The sequence below is a fragment of the Carassius auratus genome, chromosome 21 (assembly GCF_003368295.1).
Source record: "Carassius auratus strain Wakin chromosome 21, ASM336829v1, whole genome shotgun sequence".
Lineage (NCBI taxonomy): Eukaryota > Metazoa > Chordata > Actinopteri > Cypriniformes > Cyprinidae > Carassius > Carassius auratus.
In genome coordinates this window covers 6797261-6797706 of record NC_039263.1, presented here as the reverse complement: position 1 = coordinate 6797706, position 446 = coordinate 6797261, and positions in this window count along the sequence as shown.

Below are 446 nucleotides of genomic sequence, written 5' to 3'. Positions count from 1 at the left end.
CACCTATATTTAGCTCGTGTTGTGTTATAATGGATGTATTGTGTGCATTTATGGCAATAATTTATTTTAAAAAGCTCTTAAACAAGAATAAATTCGTTAGTTTTGAACTTGTGACACTGTACGCGCTGATCGGAGACAGTGATTTCAGATAGGCAGCCGCGAATATTTCATTTTCACACAAACAGTTCAAAAACATCTTAATTTAGCTCTTGGTGTGTTCTAATTGGTGAATTGTGTGATATCGCTGCAATACTTTTATTTTTAATAGCTATAAAACAAGAATAAACTCGTGTTTTCTGAGCTCATCATTCCACACGCTCCTGCTCAGAGCGGTGATTCATCTCTCGTGTTTCTCACGTATCACTGACCACACATCAATTATTAAGCCCTGACCTAATAATAATCATATATGTTGGTTTAGCTTGTCCAGTGTGAATTAAATCCAA